This window comes from Patagioenas fasciata, chromosome 2 (assembly GCF_037038585.1).
Source record: "Patagioenas fasciata isolate bPatFas1 chromosome 2, bPatFas1.hap1, whole genome shotgun sequence".
NCBI classification, from domain to species: Eukaryota; Metazoa; Chordata; class Aves; order Columbiformes; family Columbidae; genus Patagioenas; species Patagioenas fasciata.
The window spans coordinates 54,335,121-54,361,005 of record NC_092521.1 but is presented as its reverse complement, the minus strand read 5'-3'; the positions used below and the strand labels follow the sequence as shown (position 1 = coordinate 54,361,005).

At 38.1% G+C, this 25,885-nt stretch overlaps 1 protein-coding gene across 10 annotated transcripts in view; it reads right to left on the bottom strand.

Annotated features, from left to right (window-relative positions):
• Positions 1-25,885, bottom strand: part of PTPRM (protein tyrosine phosphatase receptor type M) — a 466,670-nt gene that overhangs the window by 390,455 nt on the left and 50,330 nt on the right. The window contains exon 1 of one of the 10 annotated variants that reach the window (XM_071804239.1): positions 19,631-19,652. The exons of the other annotated variants lie outside the window; for them this stretch is intronic. The gene's annotated coding sequence lies outside the window, so the exon portion shown is untranslated. Of the gene's footprint in view, positions 1-19,630; positions 19,653-25,885 lie in introns of those variants that run through there. 10 annotated transcript variants of the gene reach the window in all.

The following is a 25,885-nucleotide window of genomic DNA, read 5'->3' as shown; positions in this document are numbered from 1 at the left end:
GTAAATTCAAGGTCATCCAAAACACTTAATGGTTTTGAATTTGTCTAAGTATTTTTAGGCATTTAACTCAGCAAAATATTTGTCCAACTACAACATCCAGTTAATGATCAAACATGAAAACGCGTACTAACTGGTCACCCATGACAAAATCTCATGACTAAACTTTACTAATGAAGTGGTAATTATGTTTTGTAAGAAATAAGGAAGTATATGTTTCAAAGTGATTCATGTGTTGCAAAAATCACTTTAAAGTCTCAGGAATCTACTAGGGCTTGCCCCATCAAATGAGAGAACAAAGGTGAAAAGAAGTCAGAGGATCATTATCTGCAATCATGAGCATCTCAGTTTGCTCATCATATGAACTCTCTTAACAAGAACTACAGCACTGAAGTGAAAGTGAATTGGTGCCAATGCTGTCATTCATAACAAGGCTATGAAATGTCCTGATAATAAGGTGATTTTATTTAACCTCAACTCCTAACTAGTAACTTGGCAGATTATTTTTTTCCTGGTAGGATGAAAGGATACAGAAGAAAATGACTAAGAAAAACTCAAGAGACTTGGAAGGGAATGGTTTCAGCAAAGTATGAGCAGCATATTTTGGAAGGGGAGACATTAGGAGAGATGTATTAAATGTATCTGACGATTCAAAGAGTTCAAGTAGGTAGCTGTTACAGATACAGTAGATTTTAAGCCACCACTGCTATATCTGACTTGAACCAGACAATCATTAACCTCAGAAACAGAAAAATAATGCTGCGTATTTAAGCCAAAATTTTAGTTGTGCAGATTTGCTAAACTACTTGTGTTTTTTCCTACAAAAGTCTGGCTGAAGCCTAAAGCCAGTCAGTAGGAAAGAGTCGACACAGGGGATCACAGTCTACATGAGCGCATCTGAGCGTAGAAAGGGAGTCAGCTCCCTACAAGCAGGGCAGAAAGCCCAGCCTAGCACTGGGAAGGTCTTCTCTAAGTCTCACGTGAATGATTCCATGACCTAGGTCAAAGGTGACATCTAGGTAAACAAAACTCAAAACCAAACTTTTTCCCTTTGTCCACGCTAACCCTCATGACCCATCTTCAAGACATACTATGGAGAGGGATAAATAAGCTCTCTCAGAAAAAACAGTGCAAAGTGACAGAAACGCAGACAGAGCTTTGTCTTCCAAAAGCCTAAGCCACTGACCTACACTTTGAAATATTCACACCATGAAAAACAAAACAAACCAACCAACCAAACACTACGAAAGACGTTAAGTCTTACGTGTTGACTATATGAAAAGAAGAGTCATCGGAAGGGAAAACAGTGATGACTACTCGTTGTGGAAACAATAAACTGTGTGCTAGGAATACTTGGTTACAGAGTGGATAAAAACATTTTTAATAGGTCTACAGTACTATTTTCTGTGTCTCTTTGATATGAGAACCACCTCCAGCTGAAGAACTAGTTCTTGATCTATCTGTTCTTCAAGGAAAGCCTTCCACGTTACTAACACAGTATATAAACATGTGCTTACTTAGGATCCAAAGAGTATCATTATTTTAACAGGACTGCCTACATAACAATATGCTCATGCTAGACTACTTTGCTTAATTGGTATTTAAAGGCTGAAGTAATGAGACAAAAAACATGAACCCTGCCACACTCTCTGAACGTAAACTGACTGAGTGCTACGTGAAACGCCAATTTCTACAGCCAAAAGTTTCTGTTAAAAAGCGTTCGATCGTTGATTCATTTCAAAATTGCTTAACAGTAAAGCTGAAGAGGCCTCTCTAGAGAGGAGCCAACACTCACCACTTGGAAATCCATCAGAAATAAATAGGGAGCTTATGCCATGCCTGGAAATACTTCCCAAACAAGGTTTTACACAGGATCAAGACATTATGAATTCAGAGAGTTTGTTCTCATCAAATACTCAACAACCCTATGCTCTAACCTGTTCCTCAATAAAAATATTCTGAATTTTCTAAAACACAGGCCACCCCAACCTTCCATTACTGGGTATAATCATCATAACTATTAATATTTCAGTACGAGCCTTGAATCAGCTGGTTTTAAAAGTTTATAAAATAAATACTCATGAATACTTCAAAAGTATTATCACTGCCTTTTACCTTTTGAACTGTGTAGGAGGGTATGCATAAAACAAAGGCGCAGCTTCCTCCCTCCTGGCCTACGTGGCACTGAATCAGTCCACTGTTCCTTAAAAAGGCAGATTCCTATTTGCAGTACTTAATGCCAAGGCTAAGCTAGCGGCATCCAGACAGTAATAACTATTTTTTATTACTTGGTTTCTGAGATAAGAGGATTCTGTCATTAAAGTCTTCCCTTACACGGTGCTTATTCCTGCTCTAGTACACTGACTGAGACTGGGAAACCTTGGAATTGATCAATTCCATTTGTTTTAATAAACTGACCTACTTAGGTCCCAAGACTCTAGTGGCTTCATTCTCTAAGAGGTTTCAATGACGCTGATTAAATTAAGTAATTTTTAGATAATTTGTAATTCTCATTTTAAAACGGAGCACTAATTTATGATGCATTTTCTAGCAAACTACAGTACATAGATAGTCTATGTAAACTATAAAGATGCAAAAGCCCTGTTTCTATTCTCAATAGAATAAACAGTATTTTGGACAAAGTTCCTGTACTCTCAGTGCAATGTGATGCAAAGAATTATTAGGAGACTTGATGAAATTGTCTTTCTTTCCATGTCTTGACAGCCGCATTGCTTGAATATTATTATGTGTTTATATCATCATATGATTCCAATAGGTTTTGTCTACCTTTTCCAAATAAATTTTTATTTTCTTTCTAGCCTAGCAGTACTGTACTCATGCAAGCTGAGCAATGCTACTATGTACTTGTATGTACTTGCACTGTTTTAAGGAACAACTACAGTTTACTGCTGGGAGCCCCGCATCGTTTTACCCCACAATAAGCGTGCAGAACATGACCAAATCCAGTGCTGGAGGCACACGGAGGGACGGGCGCACGGCAGCACCACACCACTAAATCTCTGTCTACAATTAAGGACAAAGACGCACGTCTTTTGTAACAAAGCAGTCCCTTGCAGCACTGATTCACAGCACAAGTGAAAGTCAGATACAAAGATCGAGATGTGAACAACTGAAAGAATTCCTGAACCTTCCCAAATCTCAGGCTGGAAGCCTATGACAGAAATAAGGAGTTGGGCTGGGGCAGAGGAAAAGTCTCTTCAGATTCTCCCCCACAGTTTTCAGTGTTGCTGTATCACCAACAGGTTGGAAATTACCCTCTATCTGCAACTATTCACACCAGGCTGGGCCCAGTTCTGAGCTCCCCAGTACAAGGGAGACATTGACATACTGGAGAGAGCCCAAGAAAGGGCCACAAAGATGCTAAAGGGACTGAAGCATCTCTCCTATGAGAAAAGTCTGAGAGCTGGGACTGTTCAGCTGGGAGAAGGCTCAGGCGGATCCAGTCAGCGTCTGTAAGTACCTAAGGGTGGGTACGAAGAGGATAGAGCGAGATGCTTTCAGTGGTGCCCAGTGACAGAATCAGAGGCAATGGGCACAACCTGAAGCACAGGAGTTTCCTTCTGAACATCAGGAAACCGTTTCTTAGTATCAAGGTGACCAAGCACTGGCACAGGTTGTCCAGGGAGGTTGTGGAGTCTCCATCCTCAGAGACATTTGAAAGCCATTTGGAAATGGTCCTGGGCAACTGGCACTGGCTGGCCCTGCTTGAGCAGGGGGGTGCACCAGATGACCTCCAGAAGTTCCTTCCAACCTCAACCATTCTGTGATTTTGCGAATTATGTAGACACAGAACACAGGCCAACAATAGTTCCTAACCCAGGATTTGCCTGTAGCACCCAAATGACAAGAACACATTTAAAAATGTCCATGATACACCTGACCAATTTTTTCACATCTTAGCTGCTAAGAGATGCATACAGTGTTTTATATTACCACAACCACATGAAATTAAACAATTATCGGAAGAATTTAATCTTTTCAAGACACCTGTGAATCCCTGTGTGACTTATCTTTAACTTCTGGAATATTTTGATATTTTAGAAACTCACTGAGGTTCATACATAACTAAAGCACCTGATGAGACAGGACTGAAAATAATTGACAAGTACCTGCACCTTACAGAATATTTACGATATGCTTCTGTGGGAACACAGTTAAACTAATGGAAATCATAATATTTTTTCTGACTTTTAATAATACATGGTGTTTCAAAAAGATTGACCCAATTTGAAATCACTGTATCTTTGAAATTGGGTCCGTCTTTCTGAAACACCCTGCATAGTATCTCTTATTCTGAGTTTCAATGGCAAATAAGATTTGTTTTCCCATTAAAAATATTTCCTTTCTATTTGAATATCTCATAGTATGTAACAGAAACTGTAAGTCTGGCCACTGTAATTAATTTTATCTTATACAGCATTACCATTCATATGCAAAAATCAAACATAGCAAAAAATCAAATGCGAGCTAGCCAGTATCATCCCAAACATAACTGGTCTAACTTATTTCCTGCATTGTCTATTGACTATTAGTTTAAGAATCTACTTAGCAGGAACTGTGGTTTTCTGTAGACACAGAAAATATACATTCTTTTACACTAGTTATTCGTCATAATGCCAATGCTACAACCTGTTTTGCAAGCTGTCACTCTCCTACTTGAATTATATTATATCTTTCAGCTTTCTGTAGCTGTCATTAACTTTGGCCTCTTCTTTATCTTCAATCTGAAGTTAATTCTCTGGCCAGCATGTTGCTTGCCGCTTTGAGGGATTAAATATAAGGGTTTATGAAGAAAAGGAGCTTTTCATACAATGCTATTACACCATGATAGCTTTCACATAAATTGTTGACTCTTGAAAAATGCATGTTAAACACAGATGTTGTTCATTTAAAAATAAATATTATCATACTGCAAAATAATAGAAAAGGATTATTTAAAAGCATTCACTAAACATATATGCAATCCTATTAGGAGAAGCATACAGTAACATACCCATATTCTCAGCATAGCACACAGACATTGGAAATGCTGTTTGGGGTTTATATAGATTGTACAATTATTCTTCTAAGACATACTCAAAATAATACCAAAATTTTTACTTCTAAAGGAAATTATCTTAAGAAAATGGTAAATATAGAGAATCATTCTAGTGTTACAGAGCTGCAAATCTGTGTTCTGGTTGTACCAGCATTTCATTTTATCTCACTTTAGCTGCTGATGAAGTAAGGCATTCATCTACAGACCAATTTGGAAATTTAGGACAGTAATTAAATGGTTTATGCTGACCATAATATAGTGTGTCTGTGTTAATGTCTAACCAATGGCTCCAATAACAGAGGAGAAATGTGGTCTACTTTTGGACGACATTGCCTTTCACACATACTTCAAAACAAACTCACTGATAATCCTTTAGGAATATACATATATACTTCTGATTTAAAAAACGTGCAACTTCAGCTGACCCTGCTGATCTATCTGAGCACCAGTAAAAAATCTCAAGCTCTTCCATTACAAACAGCTGGGAAAATCTTAGAAATTTAAAGTACACATGAGATGTCATCAGTTGGAAATAATGCCAATATCACTCTCATTTCCCTTCCCAACATGTCATAAAGTGGAGAACAGTGTAAGAAGCTGCAAGAGACAACCTTGCTAACAATTTAGCTACTGAAAAGTCTGCACAGTTGAGGGAACTTTCCATAGCATTAAGCGAGAGCCTAAACAACATCTATCACGACCTAACGCAATGCATTCAAAGCCCCAGATTCTGCATCAGAAAAAATAAAAGCAAGCCACCAAGGGAACACTTCAGTCAATACACCAGTAAGTCTGCCTCTGTGGAACGAACATGTTTCAATGTGATTTTGTTTCACTGAAAACCACATTGCATTAAAAAAAAAAAAACAACAAAACCACACCAAACCAAACCAAACAAAAAGTAATGTACCTATCTCGTTATCTTCTACAAGCAATAATAATTGATAATTCAGATGTGTTCTCTTGCTTCACGTGCTCTGAAATGCTAAAATAAAGACTATTTTAACTTCAGTTAATTTGCACTGGATTATAGCTGAGTGACTTAAGAAAAAATTATTATTAATACTACATCTATAACAGATGGAATAAGCATGGATAAGCATAATCTTTTCATTGTTTTACAGAACCACAATCCACCAGCAAGTGTACAAATCCGCATGATATCCTTGAGTGCTGAATTTAAATTTGAGTCTCAGAGAGAGGTGAAAGACGTGCAAGATCTTAAGTATACAAATAATCTCTATCTGACTAAACATATAAGCTAGCTACTGCAACTCCTTGGCACGGTCAAAGCACAGCTTTATTTCTGCATAATCAACATCACTCCTCACTTGTTCTTGATTTTCCAAACTGTACAGACAATAAACAAACAACTGGGTGTGACTGGGGACTCGGGAACCTGCAGCTCAGTATGGCACACTATGATATGATTCCTCCAGGAAAACCAGAGATCAAAGTTTTTCTGGGGTAGCTCTGCAGCTAAAAGCCCCGATATCTACTTACACACTCATTCAGCAAAGAAAATTAACTGTTAGCAAAAGCATTTTAATTTCAGTGTAACTGCACATACACTGGACATAAGCACTTAAGCACTGCAGAATAAGCAGCCCACATAATGTAGAGAGTTACAAATATTTGAAATATGCAAATACACATGTCTCACTTTTCTAGATGGCATTGTTACCCTTGAAAACTTTGAGTTTAGCTCTTTAGACCTGGGCTTCAGGTTGAAAAACTAATAATACCAGTACTTTTCAAAGAGCTCTAGAGGGCTGATTCATTCAAGATTATGAAAGATGCCAGATAATCAGACAGAATGAATAGTAGATGGTCTTACAGCCAGACATCTGAAGTATCAGTACATTCCTGTTAAGTAGAAAATCTCTCTCTCCTTCCCCTAATAGTCTAACACTGACAATGACAGTAACTTTCCAAATGGCTCTTCAGCTCACTTTCCATTTTTAAATATGCTGAATATGCAAGCATAAAATTGCTGTTATGCCCATCCGCAAGAGATTTCATTTGGCAGGGTACTTTTCACCTATTTTGCATGCACAAGCCAAAGGGGAAAATGGTAAGCAGTCCATTATTTTTACATTCCCTGTTTTCCTTAAATACTTCAGGTGATTAATTCTGAATATTTATTTAAAATTTAGGTTACATAAAATGCACCTTTCTCCCTGCTGACTGGTTATATGTTAGATCAGTCTTTATATTGTGTATTCAAGAGATGATGGATTGCATACAATCAGGGTGGCTCACAATGAATAAAGCTGCCACTCTGGAATGTTTATGAAGACTGGCACTAATGACCAAGGCACAGAACTGAATAAGCAACAGAATTGCCACATAACTACAAAGGTTTGCAAAGTAACATATCCCAGCAATATTTATAGATTCACAGAATGTCTGGGGTTGGAAGGGACCTCTGGAGATCATCTAGTCCAACTCACCTGCTAAAGCAAGTTCACCCAGAACAGATTGCACAGGAATGTGTCCAGGTGGGTTTTGAGTGTCTCCAGAGAATGAGACTCCACAACCTCTCTGGGCAGCCTGTTCCAGTGCTCTGGCACCCCTAAAGTAAAGAAGTTTCTCCTCATATTCAGATGGAACCACCTGTACTTCAGTCTGTGCCTGTTGCCCCTCATCCTATCCTTGGGCACCACTGAAACGAGTTTGGTCCCAGCTTCTTAACATATTACTGGTCGCTGAAAGTTGGGGAAAAGTCTTCCCTTCCACCTCTAAATACAGAAGGGCATGGCCCCTGAAGACATGGACAACCCCTTCCACTATGCAAGAAAGGTGGCTTTAATATTTCAGCATCTGCTCTTCCACAAGCAGCTGGCTGAAACCTGAAGGGAGGCCTTCAACTAAGGGAACTCCGTGGAAAGGAAAATGAATGACTCTTCCTTTCTATTAGTAAATGAAATTGTTCAGTCATGACCTCATGTATACTGTTATTTATTGTGGGGGGTGTTAACTGAAAAGACCAAATTAGATATGAGGTTTAAAGTGAAATCTAACATGCACTCGACCACCTCCACTCATCAAGCAGCATTCAGGCAGCGTTGATCTCCTTGAATTATACACTGTGTGAATACCGGCTCAGCCTGTATGCGAATCCAAAACTTAGTTATGATTCTAAACTAGGCATGAAGCAGTTGAAACTTACAGTACAGGTATAAAAATGGACAGTAAACAAACTCTTTACAGAAAACACTAGTACAGGGGTCTACAGGATACAGAGAGCATTACAGAAACAGCAGATGAATGATTATCTAATTAAGCTTGCCTTGCAAGCATATCCAAAGAGGCTCTGAGCATCTGCTTCTCACATCAAGGAGATGAAAAAACAGAACAATTTAAGTTGCCTACATACCAAATTCTGTCTTCATAATGTTCACTACCTACTGACAAATATACCACTCCTAAAAAGTTTCTGTCATCATTCCTCTTCGCTGACTACTAACTTCATCTGCACAACAAAAATAACCCTTGATAGTTACTAATCCTTCAGAGATCTGTAAAAGCCCCTCAATGGCTTGAAATAGTAATTTTAAAATAATTCCATAGTCCCAGATCCTAAAGAAATGAAAATGCATTCTGCAGAACTTCATACTTCAAGTGCCTTGCCCAGTAAGTTTTTGGACACTATCAAATCCATATTGTAGTCTTCAAATCATAAGAAATGCTTGTCCTTAGGAATCATCTGTTTGGACAGGAATATTTTGTTTCTTCCCTCTCCCCCACAACTGGGTCACAAATCATTTGTGGTTGAAGCTAATCTGACATTTAGCTCTCAAAGTTGGTTTAAACAGAATTAAAAAAAAAAAACCAAACCAAACACAACAGCCAAAACAACCCCAAGCAACATCAAGGTACATAATGTACCAAGTCAGAGTTTTTTAGAAAAAGAAAAAATAATTAATTTTAGTTCAGAACTTCCAGTCCAATAATAGGAATAATGTCCTGGTTTTGGCTGGGATAGAGTTAATTTTCTTCCCAGTAGCTGGTATAGTCTTTTGCTTGCATTTAGGATTGGAATAATGTTCTATATACACTGATGTTTTAGTCATTGTCAAGTAGTCAAGGACTTTTCAGTTTCTCAAGCAGTGCCAGGTGCACAAGAAGCTGGGAGGGGGCACAGTCAGGACAGCAGATCCAAGCTGGCTAAACGCACATTCCATACCACATGACGTAATGTTCAGTATATATTTGGGGGGAAGCTGACCAGGGGGGTATAATTGCTTGGGGGCTGCCTGGGTATCAGTTGACGGGCTGTGAGCAATTGCATTGTGCATCACTTGTTTCATATATTCTTTTATTATTATCGTTATCATTGCTATTATTATGATTATTTTCCCTTTCCGTCCTATTAAACTGTCTTTACCTTAACCTTCAAGGTTTACCTTTTTATCTTCTTGATTCTCTACACCATCCCACGGGGAGATGAGCGAGTAAACAGCTGTGTGGTGTTTAGCTGCCTACCAGGTTGAACCACACCACCACAGAATCTCACAGGCACTATCCAGCTCTCTGCACAGGCTACCCAGTGGTTGGAAGCCCTTCTCTAAATAGCAATCTGGACTCAGCTGAGAGAAGATGAATCAACTTTAAAGCACAGCTTTATATCCCCCAAATTAAAAGTCTACTAAAATATTGAACAGATTAAAATAATCTTGTGAGCATAGAAGTTTCCATTAAAAGCTTAGTGGAAAAATGAGACAGCAGTAAAACGTAAAACAAGGCACTGCAGGTCAGGTAAGTCTGCTCTTACCACTGGTAAGAAATAGGTAGGAGAAGTCCTGTACAAGAGAAAACCAAAGGTATCTGTAACTCAAGGACAAAGAATCAGTTTACACAGCACAGAAGCAATGAAGATGGGGAACTGGCTAAATCATGGGCCTTCTCAGAGTCAACACAATGAGTTTGATTCAATACTTATATAAAATAACTGTGGGATAAAGGAAGCAGGTGAAAGTATCGTGGCAATTATATTAATGCTTATCATTGAAAACATAGAAACACTACATGGCCCTCAAATTGTCTGGCTACCTTATAGATCTCACCGGCCCTCCTCATCCCAGGTTCTTCTGAGACAACAGATGCATTCTAGCAAGAATTCCTCTCTTCTCAGGGAAGAGAGAATTCATAGGATACAATTTACTGCAAAAGGCTCTTAATATGAGTACTTTTTCTTCCATTTCCATTCCTCACTAGTGTTTTCTTCTAGCAGCCTTACAGACTATATATGAGATCTGATTCCTTCTCCTCTACCTTGCCTTAGCTCTACTCCATGGCCTGAAATCCTCAAATCTATCCTATTTGCTGAAGACATTCATTCAGTAAAACTAAGGAAAAAAAATCCTTTATTATATATTTCTTGTGTGTTCATTCCTTCATTCACAGAATAAAAGTCTAGAGCACTGAGTAAACATCTTGACAAAAATAGACAAGAACATATTTGCAATCTAAATCATTTGGCTCCAGAACAAATTCACCTAGTTTCTCCCCAAAACTGAATTTTCAGTTACTTCTGTTTGAACAGAAGAAAACCAGGATTTTTTTAGAAAAAGGAAAAGTGGGTCAATCTCATTTGTTCATGAAGCAGAGGATGCTTCAGTGCTGTGTGTCAGGACCATAACTGGTTTCAAGTTTGTCAACTGTAGTTTCTCTGACAAGGGCTGGTAACAAGTCAACTTCTATTCTTTTACCCCAAGGCTGAGAAAAGAAGAAAATTCTTCAAAGAACATTTAACTGACCTCTTAGTGCTAACTCAGTCCACTTTAAAGGGATAAATGACCAGCTCTATGGGGTTCCACTTAGAAAAACTTTAAATAGCACAGCTGACCACTAACACTAAAAGGTTCTGCAATTTTGACCTACACTTTGCCTACATAGATGCAGGGAAAGGGAGGGGGAAGGATTTTGTCCTGCAGGGAAGAGATGCTGATTGAAATTTTAAACGATACTTCCACTTAAGACATTAGAGAATATACTTTTTTATGTTACTGAGAGTAATAAATATACTTACCGAATGTTTAACCTTGACTACTGAAGTTTTTCTCAAACCACCTGAGACACAAATACGGTAATACATAGGCTATAATTTTTTCCTGGTAGGTAACTGCTCAGAGGATTTCAATTCAATTAAAATTGTCATAAATTTATCATCAGTTCCAACTGACTCCACTCTAGAAGTCTGCAGGATTGATTTTCTTTAAGGAAAAGTTTGGTGGGGTTTTTGGATGGTTTCTTTGGTGAGTTTTTTTTGTTTGGTTGGTTGTTTTTTTTAAATTATTCATAACATGATAATCAACAGTAGATGTGTTTCTATTGTACAAATGATAGTTACGTAGCAGTACAGAATGCCAGCTATAATACTACACAAACTCTGAATTTCCTGTTGAAGTCTTGAAAATAAAGGACAAGTTACCCCTAAGAAAATAATTTCACAGAATCACAGAATGTTAGGGATTGGAAGAGACCTCAGAAGATCACCTAGTCTAATCCCCCTGCTGGAGCAGGAACACCTGAATGAGGTTACACAGGAAGGCGTCCAGGTGGGTTTTGAATGTCTCCAGAGAAGGAGACTCCACAACCTCCCTGGGCAGCCTGTTCCAGCGCTCTGTCACCCTCACTGAGAAGATGTTTATTCTCATATTTAAGTGGAACCTCGTGTTCCAGTTTGAACCCATTACCCCTCGTCCTACCACTGGTTGTCACCGAGAAGAGCCTGGCTCCATCCTCATGACACTCACCCTTTATATATTTGTAAACATTAATAAGGTTACCCCTCAGTCTCCTTCAAGCTAAAGAGACCCAGCTCCCTCAGCCTTTCCTCATAAGGGAGATGCTTCACTCCCTTAACCATCTTGGTTGCCCTGCGCTGGACTCTCTCCAGCAGTTCCCTGTCCTTCTTGAACCGAGGGGCACAGAACTGGACACAATATTCTAGGTGTGGTCTCACCACGGCAGAGTAGAGGAAAAGGAGAACCTCTCTGGACCTACTAACCACCTCCCCTTCTAATACACCCCAGGATGCCATTGGCCTTCCTGGCCACAAGGGCACAGTGCTGGCTCATGGTCATCCTGCTGCATTACAGATCTTCTAAAGTAATATCTTACCATTCTTATGCCCACAACAAAGGTATGTAGTTATCCACCTATGCATACAGAACTCAGGCTATGAAGACATAACATAATATACTATTTAACTATGATACATATTAAGGAGAATTATTGATATTTGATGCATTAATTCCACAGCGACACACTATGCAATCCTTCAAAAGACACTGGAGTTGGTTTTTTTCCAAATGAATAAATTGTAACATGCATCCCTTCACTACAAAAAAAAATATATATTTTTTTTTTAAATATTCCTGCATACAAGAGAAAAGTAATCAGGAATTTATGGTGATAAGTCACCATACCAATGTTCTGTTGGACTCAAAGTGCCGAAGTGAAAAACTGATCAACTGTGACACCGCAATAGCTGGGACTACATAGCAAAAGAGAGAGAAAGATCCCTAAGGACCAAAGTGCACATCTTTGTAATGGAAGTAGCTGTAATAAATCTAAGCTGACAAGTATTCAGAGACTGAAGCAATGTTCCATCAAATATTTTTAAAGTCAGTTCCACACAAGTCAACCCAGCTTCGCCTGGAGATTTATCAGACATTTAGCTGGTGCACATGTGATCACTTGTTAAAGTGAAGGGGAAGGCAAAAGAAGTGGACAAATGAGAGATACTAGACCAAGGCACAATAAGATTTTTAATGCCTAAGGATGAACCTTCACATTTCATTAAAGTTTAGAAACATTTAAAAATCTCTTCTCATACCTTGCATTTCTTAAAATATCTTTCATTTTCCCCTTAATGTTTTTATTTAAGGAAAATAACTGAGAAACTGTTTTCTTTCTTTTCCTAAACATATGCATGTGTCTCAATCAAAGTTATTAAAAAAAAAAAAAAAAAAATTCATTCAAGATGCATATTGAAGTTGTTGTTTATTTTCTAAGTTTTCAATTAACTAACTTTTGAAGTTTTACAGAGAAGTTCATAAAATTCTGCTGGGAAACCCAACCAACTCAGACAAAAGTAAAACAATTGATTTAAAGGGACTTTAGAAAACAATACTAGAAAAATAAGATATCATTCATTCAAGAAAAAATCAGTTTACTAATATCCTACACAGTATCAGCTCAAGCAAAAGAATGAGAGTAGTCATGGAGTCCCTGTTCAGGAACTGCTATTCTCAATAGCAGACTGAGCTTGCTCAATATTGGGAATTCTTCAAAATATTTATCAACAGGGGTAACTTGACAAATCCTGATGTCAACAAGAGCCCCAACATTTGGCAGCAAAAATAGATATTTCAAGTACCTGACTATATGCCAGACTGATTCTGTATCCTGCTTCCATCTACACCCACATGAGAAATGTGAATTGAACAGCCCTCAAATGCTGTAACTCACAGTTCAGACACAGACACCGCTAACAAAACTCTGCTAAGATCAAGCCTTCCCCAAAATTTAGAAACATGTAAAATGATAAAGCAGGGAGTGGAAGGAGGAGAAGGGGCAGGGAGCAGAGGGGTGAGACAGAAAGAGGGGGGGGGAAAAAAAAAAAATCAGTTAAAGGTCATGAAATAAGACAAGGCGGCACAATCTTGTAGCATTTTGCAAAGACGGTTCAGAGACAGTGGAGCTGAGCACAGTACTAGACATTCTCTGACGTGAGCCCTGGATCTACGCTCCTCGTGTACATATTTCTGGCCATACCACACAGTGCAAGCATGACCCCATTCACAGTATTACTGGTAATTTTTGGTTTTGGTTTCACACAAGTGAAATGTAAAGATGTAGTGGAAAGCGGTCAGGGGTATTGCGGACTGGAACAGGCTGTCTGCTCCCCAGAGCTTTGTGTTCAAAGACTTTAATAGATGTGAGTCAACTGATTTAGGGACTCAGGAGTTCGAAGATGTTTCTGCTGAAAGTATCTGAATCTCGCTGCCAGCAGGAAGTTCTGTGACTCTTCTGTTTATTTAGATTCAAATTTTCATATCCAAGCTTGATGACAGCCATCTACTGACAATTAGATTTATGGAGTGAACAGAGATGGATAAACTGTCACACAAACTGACATCCACAGTTCTACTCATCCGATGATGGAAGCTGGCATGGGCTTGTCTATGTGAATGAGAGAAGACAGCACAGGGTGGAGATGTATCATAAGGGGCTGCTGAGGTCCCTGAACGCAAACACAAGCAGTTTATAATTGATGAGGTAAAGATGTAGGAGCCAGATGGATATCTATCATGCAGTCTTTCTTGATCCTCATCTGTGTTCTCTTCTGCTGAAGACTGAAGGAGTTGCTGGTTCCAGCAATGCAGTTCTACCCCTACCTAAGACTCGCTGTGGCAGAATTGCAACATTATTGCACCTGGCAGCTTCCTACTGCAAAGGCCACGGAGAGCCCAGCACAGTCTCTCACCGAGAAATAGGCCTGTGCCAAACTGAGACTGCCTGAGTCAACAAAGAAATGGGGGCTACAGCGAGGTGACCCATTCCATTTTGAAGCATCCATCTGTTTTTTCTGCCTTTTGAAGCTTCTGATCAATTTTAAGGCTACTGAAGTGAACAGTTTCAGAATTTTGAATTTCCCAGGTAAGCATTTTTTTGATTAACACATATCAACTTCAAATTGATCAACAAAACCCACCTATGATAAAGCATAAGCACAAACCCACATTTTCCCAAGACTATTATATACTCCTATTAATTTGGTGGTTTGGTTGCTGACACTCTCCAGCATCATTGAATTATTTACTCGTCTGTGTAGATACCAACATGTGAAGAATGACTTTTTTTCTTCAAAAGTTACTAATACAGAATTATATGATAGCCAGATTTTAATTCAAGTGATGGAGGGAAATAAAAAGCAAAGAGCACCCATTTATTTCTGCTTTACTGGAGTCCAGCAATGACAGTGATGACAGCATTGACGGTGACACCATGTACCTGCAGCACCATATCTGAAGAGGATTCCCAATGGCTCGAGCTGCAAAAATACCACTCACTGTTTCTCAGCTTTCTGAAAGCTGTTATTTAAGTCAGTTATTTAAACTCTATAATAAAGAGGAGACAGACACTCTATAAGGTAATTAATCCCATGCTAAGAAAGGAAGCCAAGAAAAGTGAGATGAAAGTGAGATCCTGCAAGAGGTCTCTTGCCACTAACAACTGGAGAAGCCTGAACAACTGCGTTACATAAGATGTCTGAGTTTAGCATATGAAGATGGAAGAAATAAATTGGTCTCTTGGCTTGCTAGACTGAGGTGTGGGGCTTGATTTTATGTTAACTGCAACAATGAAGAACCTTCCTTTCATCATCTGCTCTATCTACAAATAGAAAGCAATGCTTGAAAATAAGCAAAAAGCAGATTCTGAAATTGATTTAAAAATTAGTTCTAAGCTATTTATCACACTTGAAAAAATATAATGACAACTCAAGTCTCTTGTCATTCACAGACGTGTTATAAAAATCATAGCCAAAATTGGTCAAAATTCATGCTATACATACATGTGTAGATATATATATATAAAATCTTCCTGGTTTTCTGTAGTGCTCTTTACAACAGCTGAGAAGCATCATGGACATTGCCTACACTGGCTATTGAAAAGCACAGAAACAGCTATAATAAATTTTGCGCTTATTTTGGAGAGGCTGGAGGATGGAATCCTTATCTTAGACAACAAACATGATTAGTTTTATTCAATGGGACAACTCACATTAGGAAAAAAATTTGTATATGTGGCTGCTTGCAGAATGAGACCTAAAGCAATTTTGTTCTCCTTGACATTCCGTTTCATGCAGAGGTCTTTTATTTTCTATATACGACACTCATATTTTATACACGGCAGCTTGGAGAGACCTGTTTTCATCAACCTCAGCACCTTTTTGAAATCCTCTGATGCATTACAGCTTGTGTCAGAATATGGCAAGCCAGTGTTCTGCACTTCAAATAAAAGAGTGAAATTAAATATATGGTTTGGTGAAGAAATTTTAACGCATAGGATTCATACACCTTTCACGTGTTTTAGGTCAAAGAAAATGCATGGGAAGTATATATATACTTTGAGAGCCGGACTCAGATAATTTAGGATTAAAAACTGAATAAAAATAAGTAAAATAATTATCTGAATAAGCAAACATTAATAGGAAATAATTTTCTTCATTTTCACTTCTCTGAATAATTATACCTGGGGGCTATTATGAATAATTTATGAGATGGTATGCAGTTTACATGTAGCCCTGAAAGTCTATGCATTTATAATACAACCATTCCAAACACTTCTGGGGCAAACCATGCCTGGTAAGTGACTTCTGCACAAACAGTCTTTCAGCCTTAGGATACTTTAAGCTTCTGTTAGAGCAAGGCTCTCCATTAAAAAAAAAAAAACAACTTTATTTAAATCTCTCTCCTGCAAGTAGCATTCAATAATTCATGAAAAAACTTGTAACTCCAAACTTCCTTTAAGCTTTGCGAAATATTGACTAACTACTTTATATATTGATCTTTACAGTGATTAAATTTTTAAGGCACTTGAGAATAAATTCTGGTAAAGGCAATATCCTCTTTTTCCCAGCAGCATATAAATTATGTTGCGCAGCCCAAACCCAAACCATTCTGAGTACTCTGCACTAGTTTAAAAAGTACAATGTTGTTTCTTCCAAAAACAAAAACCCGACTCATAACTCCAGTTCTGACCAAGTGGAATATATGGGGACCATTTAAAACAATTACATACCAGTTCTCTATTGAAAGTCCTGTTTGCCAAGAAACAGTTTATTGTACACATACTAAAAAAACCCCCAAAGAATGTGCAAAAATCTTATTTTTTTCTTTTTTTTTTTTTGGTCTAAATTGAATTTTAGTCTTGACCAAAGATGAAAAAGACACTTGCAAGAATACAATAGGACTACACATTCTTTTCTCTCAAGATCATTGTGCAGATTTGTAAACACACAGTACTTTGTCTTCCAGCATAAGTAAACTACACTTAATGACTGGAGGAGTACTGTATAAAAAGATAAAGTAGAACAAAAGACTTTCTGCAAAATACAATTCAGTCCTTATGCATAAATTACCCGTTCACAATACTGGCGCCTTTTAATAAATTTTGGCCTTTAAAGTAGAATTTTGTCAGCTTGTTTTGTTTCTAACACTTTTACTGGTTTTCTAGTACATTTTAATCCTTCCTCTTCAAGATCCAGCAGAAATAATAACCACCAACAGAAACTGTGTTTTCAAAGCCTGTTAGTTTATTTATGATTTCTTTTCCGCCTAAACTGTATATCTCAAAAATATGTGTATTCTGTTCCTGTGCACGTGAAGTTCACAGGCTAGATTTTGTCTTTTCATCCATATTTTACCTGTATGTAGGAACCTATCTTCACAGTACGCTATAATGTTCCTTAGAAATTAAAGAAAACAAGAACAAAAAAAAAGGTTCCTAGGGACCATCCAAAGCACTGGTATAGCTCCATCTCCCACACACCACATTTTGCTAATTATATCTCAACAACTCAGGTCTCGTAAGACAGAGGAGGAAGCAGATGACACTGTCAGCATGCCAGGAGAAAGAGTAAGAGAAGCAGCAAGGGAAGCCCAGGAGGGAAGAGAATCAAGAGCTGCTGAGTTTTTTAGCAACTACCAAAACCCAGCTCAACCGTACGCAAAGATTACAAGTGTTTCAAACCTGCACTGAAGCCACTGTACACCAAGAACTACCACGTGTATTCCTTCCCGGCAGAAAAAGGGTCATTTTGACACAAAATTTGATGCCAGAGTAAAAGATGTAAGATAATTAAAAATTGCCTCGTCAAAATAACAAAAAAATGACTCAAAGTCCTTCCCTTAAAATAACTTCCCTTGTCATAACATATTCCAGTCTCCTGCTACCAGACACTTTTACTTCTCTCCAACAAAAACACAGCCTTCTGAGGGTGGACCAGCATACTTCTGATACCTTCTCCCTTTCAAGATCTTTCAGTAACACTAAGCATCTTGCCTACCTACATCCAGAGCCACCCTTGTCCTACTAGTGCTTTAAATTACTGAAAATGTACTAAAAATACTGATTTTTATAAGCAAAGTTAGTACTGGACCAATGACAAAACTTAGTAACTCTTAACCCTGCCAGGAAAGGGTAGTGAGCAATATCTACCCTCCTTGAAAGCTGCTGATGTATTAGAAAAGTACATCAGCTTCCTTTATGAAAAAGGTAAAGGTCACTAGCCAGAGAACATGATTATAGATGTCCTGTCTTGCCTCTACTGTTTGCCATTTCGCTACAAGACTGATTACTAATATAAAATTCTCCTAAACATACGTTACATCATATCCCAGCATATGCTTAAGTTGCTTATAACATCAAAGTACACTAGCTAGCTTCATCATCAAAGCTCTAGTAACCCCTTCATTATAAATGAAACAAACGTCTAAGATTCTTAACTTTGAGGAAGGCAAGAGTAGAAACAATACAGCTACACAATGCTTACTTGTGATGTACATGAGGAAAATGAGATAATTTTGAATGGGGGAGATGCAGCAAAAACTATGACTGAAAAAGAGAGAAAGAAAGGCTGTTCCATGTAATGACTTCCTTGACGGTATACCTTAGTTGATTTCGTACTCTTCTAGCAGAAAGGGCACATCAAGAAGGGAGATGACAAGACCAAAAAACACCATGTTAAGCCACTTCCTAGCAAATGACAGTGTAAAAAAGAGCATTAAATGCAAAGATGATTCAGAGAAAGAACATCTTCTGGTTTATAGACGACACAGGGAGCACCAAAGAGTGTGCAATTTCTTACAGAAATACTTATTTTTCATCTTTACTGAATAAGAAGCCATTCAAGAAATTAGTTAATCTTAAAAAAAAGAAACCTCTATACCTTGAAAATCAGTTAGCAAGTATATTCAAACAGAGCAGCCTTTCAACTTGGCACATGTTGGAAAATGCCTCAGTAGAAGAGCAGTAAACCTAAGAGGTAGCCTGGATATCACATGCCAGATGCTGACCACTTCTATGCAATTTCTATAAACACAAAGCATTGTCCCTGAACCAGCTGAGCTCCTTCCCAACAAGCAAACAGGTAATTTTCATCCCTTTCTTTGGCAAACCTGGTCTCCATGACCTACACCAACCCACACCTCCTCACTCTTAGCTGCAAGGAGACACTTGGTGAAAAGAGAAGCCAAGTTATTACTTGCGAGTTATTTTTTGAAGAGGAAACTGAGACATTAGATTCCACCCATTCAATGGACAGTGTCTGACACCTCATCAAATGTTTAAGCGTAGCAACCAAATAAACCATTTTAACTAGGAGCAGAGCCTGTATTTAATTATTTGGCTATTCCACATGAAAAACTCCATCAAATCAGATCTCCGTTTTATATTATCTCCTTTCCTGGGAAAAGTATTGGCCAGTCTTCAACTCCCTATGCTAGAAAGCATATGGGAGAAGACAGATTTCAGAAAGCACAGAGGTTCACTGAATACCGAAGATCCAGCCAAGAGCCAGTCATCAGTCGAGCATCCTCAGGAAAGACAACGATCAGCTCCTGAAACAAAACACATGGAGCTCTGAGGTACTCTAAGTACAGTAATACCAAATGAAAAGAAGATGGAAGCTGCATGTAACCTTTGTCCTCCAAACAGGGAACTATTTATGAGGGTGGTTACAGAATAAATCAATTCAGCAAACTTTTGACAACTGAAAACTTCACAGCAGTTTTATTTGTATGGTGTACGGGGATCTATAAGCCTACTGAAAACTACAACACTTGAAACTTTATCAGAATATAAAGTACCACTAATCTTTACTACTTCCTTAAGCATTCAGAATTCTCTTTTTTACATAGACTGGTTTTGCTTTCTTGTCCAGATATTATTTATCTAAAAAAGGGGGTAATTTTTTTAAGTCTCTGTATTCTGAAAGTTAAACATGTGCATCATACAGAGAGAACCATGCAAGTCTGATTGGAGCATCCATGATTAAGCAAATAGGATATCTTGCCCACATTTTCACATACATTTAAGGATAAACCTGCTGCAAAGCAAATAATTTACAAGAAGAAATCCAGATTTTCCATATGGAAACCTCGTGTTATATTCTCACATATTAAGTTTAAATCCTGTCATGTACTCCTCCTCAGAGTACAGATGTCTGGAATAATACAACCTGAAATAAGTAATTACTTCAGTGTAATCAGAAATATTATCTGCAAAACTCTTGCTAAGCACCCTGTACTTTAAATGGTTTATTAGAAAGGAAAGCTGACTTATCTCTAGAGATCAGTCTTTCAAATTAATATATTTCATGTTCTAAATAATGTATTGTAGCTAAGTAGCAGAGAAATTGGAAAATTTATGAGTAACATTATACATGGTTATAAAAAATTAACCTTTCATTTTTTTTTTCTTGAAGGAATCCAGTATACTATTCTTTTTAAACTCATAGTAAAGGATCTGCAAACACTTGTGATATTCCTTTTAATATTTTCAAGTAATAGCTTTCCTGCATTAATATTAAACATGCAAAAAAGCAGTATCCTTCTTGGAACGTATATGATTTCACATGCAGGTTCTACGCAAAAAAAACACACTTGTAAAACCAAAACAGCCACAGTGGTCAGCAGAGCTTTGTGATCCAGTGTAATTAATTTCTCAATGTAATAATAGACATTATAAGAATTTTCATATTTTCAAGAATGGTGGATTAGAGAAAAATGAAATATGGACATGCCTGCAATATCTACATAATGCCCAAACTTTTCTCTGTGTTCATAATCTGTCCCATAGCAGCTCAAAGCACAAGAGGATTAGAGAGCATAAATACAGAAACACCTGAAAATGAAGACCCAGCCAGAGTGACATATTTTGTCACATCCTAACTTCCCTCCCCAAAAACGTATTGACCTTAATTGTGTTGTATACAAAGGAAGCACCATCTCTTGCGGCAAATAAAACACCTTTACCAACTCCAAGGAGCTTAGTTTATCGATAATCTCATTACTTCTTGAGACGTGCCCATGTCAGTCAGGATGCCACAATGACAAAAGGAAACAAAGACACACGTTTTTGTCCCTCTGCTAAAGAGCCAAGTCAATACGGCTCTTCACGATCCATGAGGAAATGAATATATATTGCTAAGTTCTTCAGCAATCAAAATCCACAGGTGCCAAACTTTCACTTCCCATTATTTTCAACTATATAAAACAATACCAAAAAAACCATACACTCACTTTACAAGTGAGCAGGTTACAGTTTGTCTGGTCTTCAGTTTCCAGGTGGGCACCGTGAGCTTAAAGAATCCTGTAATAATTTATTTAAATATCTCTGAAATGCATAAAGCACATTATCACAGCTCCACAAACTGATCTACACCGTGCACGGGAGCATCTGAAAGGAGAAGCATCTGAACACTGGAAGCCTCATTTTCTTTTAATTCACCCATATCAGTGCCATTTGTGTCTTCTTTTCCATGAGTTTGAGTAGATAAATATTATTTCCTATTCCAAAAGACTACCTTCCTTGTCTTTCCAGATTAAGACTTCAACAATAAACCTACGCTCACAGCATGGGATAGAACATTCAGACACAGATTTCTGATGAGTTCAGCACTTCTTTCTTAACAGATACCATCCTCAGAAATATGAATGAAAATGGAAACATCAATCCAAGTGCAAGGTGAATATGTATAAATAGACAGTGATTCCAATTACCCAAGATCTCTATTATCTCCTTCCCTGTAAAGGGTCTCCCCAACTAACAACAGATTTCAAGCTGAAATCTCTGTACAGTATTAGTGCTGTTAGTCAAAAATCTACACTAATGTACACCAGTATCGTCAACTATAATTATCTCTATTTTCATTCACCCTTATTTCAGAGTAAAAAAGTATCAGCCATGAGTTACTGAAGATAATTGCAAGAGAAGAGCCTCCTCCCCCATCCTCACAGAAAAGGTCTGGAAGAAATAGAGGGGGAGGTTGGATGTCAACAGTACAGCGACATAGAGGTATGTTTTGCTTACTGATATCAAAGATGAAAACTAGGAGTTCAATTAGGAACTCATCTCCTGCAGTGATTCACATAGTTGCTATGTTTTTTTCTGGGAACTTTCCCACACTGCTATGAAGAACATCAAGCCACGCATCGCCTCAGCCACTGTGAGAGACCAGAACTGAGATTATGCCCAAGGCACGTCTCTTTCTCCACTTACTAACCAAGTTGGCCAACATTCTAACTCCTCTTCATATCTCAGTCATGGAACATGCAAAAAATACATAGAAATTCTCCCCTAAAGACTCTTTCCTCTGTAACGTGAGTTTGTATCTTCTCAGACCTCTCAGGAAGCATGCAGAGCATTCATTTGGAAAATACATGCACAAACACACATTCGTCTATAAAAGAATCTGTTCTGCACTGCCCTTTCCAACTTCTCTATTAAGATCCCACCTAAGAAAATCACTAATACATAATAAATCATAGAATCATAGAATACTTTGGGTTGGAAGGGACCTACAAAGGTCACCTAGTCCAGCCTCCCTGCAATAAGCAGGGACATCTTCAACTAGATCAGGATGCTCAGAGCACTGTCTAGCCTAAGCAATATAAGAGCCTGAAAGATTATTTTAAATGCAAAACATATTTTTATAGTGGTACTCCGACTGTAGTAAACTCAGAAAATAATTACATTGCAATAAATTTAATACCTACACATTCTTGGGTATCTATGCTTCATTAAAAACAAAAAATCAAAAAACCCCAAACAAACAAACAAACCAGCAAAAAAACCCCCACTTTTTCCTGAATGACAGTCACATAAGGTCAATGTCAATTAAATCTTAAGTGTTCTTTTCATGGTTCAGCTGGTGAAGCTTCCTATATAATTTTGCTGGAATATACAGCATACAAAATGAGTAATGGAGCTTGTATTTGTATTCTGTCATTCTCTATTAGTGTTGTGTACAGAAAACAAGACTCAAACAGTTAGTGATGAGTGAGGTGAAGAAGGGAAATGAAAATGTCAAATGCAGGAAGAAACTGTTAAATGGCACCAAGTGCCTGGGTGAGGTGTTTGTCTATCCATGTGCTGCTTGTCTTTCTCAATCTATCATCGGAAAGGACAAGGAACCTCAGGAGGGATGAATGTCCTAAGTCAGAAGGATGGAGTGGTCTACAGCCTTGACTGCCTCAGGCAATAGCATGCTTGCCCTAAACTATCAGTTTATGGTCTTCACTGCAATCTGCCTCCTGTCAATGTAAAATTCAGAAACTGAAATCAAATGTGACTTGTAGCCCTCAAAAATAAAGACTTTTTTTTTTTTTTTTTTTTTTTTTCAAATGACAGAACAATGATTAAAGGCATTTTTGGGGGGAGATCACAGCATGGGAGGGGACACGTATTCCAATACCCTGGTTTGCCCCATTTTTCACTCAGATTGATGCTGAGAGATAAGAGATTGACTGGAAGTGGTTGGCCCAAATGACCATCTGACCATGAAAGAGAAATATGGGCTAGAATTTGAAAGGAAGTCGTAAGGAAATGTAAAACAGAGAACAGCAGCACTGCCATTACTGTCAGTAAGAAAGGACTGGAATAACAGAAGAAAGTCGATCAAAACGGTTAAAAACAAGAACAGTTCGTCTCTCCAGCTCCATAATAAGCAAAGAGATGACAAATGAGAGGCAAGCTAAGAGGTTTTTTACTCACTATTGCTCTCAGAGATGAGCAACACAAAAACTTTGAAAGACCACAAGCCACCTACTTCTACAAATTATGCCATCATGAACATGTTAGGCACTTGCCAGTTTATCCTAGTTCTGCTTTGCCTTTTCCTTTTTTAAAGACTTTTTATTTTTACATGTGATGCTGGGTGTCTGAAACAGAGCAAACAGAAGAGGTCTACATGAGCAGTCAATTTGGAATGGCCGTTTCCCTTTTACAGCATGAAAGCTCACTGAGAGGATTATATCCTATTTCATCATAAAATAGTGATTTAGATTTTATTTTGTTAAGTCTTTCTTATATCTGAGGATTTTAAAGAGTTATTTTTACATTTGCTAAGAATACTTTATAAATGAAGGCACATTATTAATATTAAATACTCTAGAATGCTTACAATAGTACCACAAAGCATGGAAGTCATCCCTCAGCCATCCAAGGACACAAATCATGGATCTGACAGTATTTTACCAAGAGACCTGAAAATTTACAACCCTTTAATGAACTCTGGACCACGCTGGGGTCTTGCACCAAGTTTTCATTATAGAGAGTTATCATCAATTTACCATGTAGCAAATTAAACCATCCACATTTTGTTTAAGATCTCCAATAAAGACTTCCACTGACAGTCAGTTTACAACTTAAGAAAATAATTTTATATAACTTCTGGAGTCATAAAAATCAACAACACAAAATTTTACATTCAGAAATATCCTAGATCTACTTTTATTTTAACTGAACTCCACAGCCAGGCTACCACCAAATGGTAGTTTAAATCACAGTTTAAAGCATCCAAGACCTGAACTCTATATTCATATGACAAGGATGGATGTTGGTATCCTAGGGGCTTTACATGCAACTTATTTAGTACTGAAGATTGTTCTACAAAAGAGCCTACTGCTACTCTCGAGCAAAACCAGACGTCTGTCCATCTCGTAACAAGTCACCAGAGCCCAGGCAAACATATGCTGGTAATTTAAGAACAGACAGAACAGGTGAGAAGGATGTTGAAAATACAGGCATGAATATAGTAGCCCTGGTGATTTGTACCCAATTTGCCAGATGCTGTAAGCAGGAATCCAGACAACTTCCACCCAGTGCAGTTACTCTCTTTAGGGCAACTGCATCAAAATCAACAAGAATTTTTTGAATGACCTCCAGAACCTTAAGTGGTTCCTGGCATAAGTTACACCTTGGCAAAGGCACATGCTTTAAATCCGATACAGTCCTCAGAAGCTGACTGTATATTTCTGATGAGGTCCTGTGTCAAGCCAGGCCATGTTCTCACCTTCTCCCCTACCTGGTAAGCACTGCTTCCAACCTAATATCCCTATATAAACAGGGAATAAAACAGTTGGTTGGAGACTGTCACACAGCATGAGTATCTCTTCGGGATTCCTCTAATGGCAGAATGGTATTATTGCAAAAATGCGTAACCTATTTATAGGTATTAAGAGATGTAAAATCTGTTTAAATTGAGAGTGATTCAAGCAAAGGGCTATTTACACACTGTTTTGATTTTGCAGTGTTAGTCCTATTATTTGATACCATTCGGAGAAAGCAGCTGAAGATGCAGACTGCAAATTTTATCATTTTTTGTTGGTTTTGGTTTTAAATGCAAAATTGTTCTAATATTACAAATTGTAGCCTTTTCCACTTAGAGACGCACAAATATACATATACAGTGTATATATATATGTGTGTGCGTGTGCGCGCGCGTGTGTGTGTGTATCTCTGTTGTCATCCTGACCAATCAACAATTTGGTGTGATAACAAGTAACAGCATCATGACACCTTTTCCTCCCCCCCCCCCAAAAAAAAAGTAAGTTAAAAATGAACTTATCCACCTTATACCTCCACTGCTTGGAGAATAAGCTCTAGCAGAAGACCAGACAGTTTACTTCAGACTCTCCAGCTCACTTCTCTCCCCACTGAATCCCAGCTTGCTCTTCTTTACCACCTCCAAGCTCCCCTGGCTTTGACAGGCTGGGGTTTGCCCCTCAGCTGCCCCTCTGCCTCTTTCCA